Raw genomic sequence first — 1,072 nt, 5'->3', positions numbered from 1 at the left:
GTCCGTGCGATTGTGTTTATTTTCAAACGGCTGACTTAAAAATGTTAACGTCGTCGGCCACTCTTCTCTTTGAGCCAATTAAAAAAGTGTCCTCAAAATTCGGTGGCGCCTTCTTCGCAAACGCGCACCCTTTGCGAACAGAGTTATCCTACTTGAGTTTTTAAAAAATCTAAGTGAAACTAGCAAGTTTTTTAATGAATTTCAGAAGAACGCTTTTTAAAAATGGTTACGCTGACAAAAAACCTCTTTCGGAGGAAAGGGTGATTGTTTTCTTCGTTTAATTTGACTTTAGAATAAAAAGCTAGAGGTCATTAAAAAAAAAAAACTATAACTCCACACTGAACGAACCCGAACTGCTGATGAACAGCAGTCGATCTGCGCACGCAATGAGGTGCTATTCCTATTCTTCTTCTGGAAAAAACGAAGGAGAGCTTCAAAACAGACGGCAGCGCCATCTGAAGCAAAGAGCGAACTTCTGGTGGACAATTTTTTGGCTGAGTGGCCCATCTTGTTTTGTACTATCTTTGGCTCTATTTTAAGTGTGCGACCCGTATAGTTCTAGCCTCATGTTCTCTTTTTCTACCAATGACTTTCAGCACCGATCATTCCTTTCATCGAAAGGGGGCCCAGCTAGTGTTTTCTATCTTTCTAATTTTTTTTAAAGGCAAATGCAAGCACTTACAGAATTGATAGAAACCTAGCTTGGTCTTTGAAATAACTTTAGTAATTTTTTCATTGTTCTACTTTCCGTAGTGTTTTCAGTTGTAGAAAACAACCATACATAAAGGCTATGAAATTATATATTAAATGTATGTATATATTGAACATTCTAGGTACCGGTAAGCTCATTACCGATCGAACTTGAAAGCTTTGTTTATCGTGTTTCTCACTCACAATCTGTCAATTTCAAATTCTCTCAGATTTCAAATTCTCTGACACAGCCAATGGTAGAACACTGTTCACGTATCCCTCGAACTACGGATCCCTCCAACTACCGAAGCCGGTCACGACGAATTCAAGCTATCGGTGCTATACTGTATTTTTATATAATATTTTATAATACATAATATTT

Source organism: Aplysia californica, unplaced genomic scaffold (assembly GCF_000002075.1).
Source record: "Aplysia californica isolate F4 #8 unplaced genomic scaffold, AplCal3.0 scaffold00953, whole genome shotgun sequence".
Classification (NCBI taxonomy): domain Eukaryota; kingdom Metazoa; phylum Mollusca; class Gastropoda; order Aplysiida; family Aplysiidae; genus Aplysia; species Aplysia californica.
Note: the sequence above shows the minus strand (reverse complement) of the source record.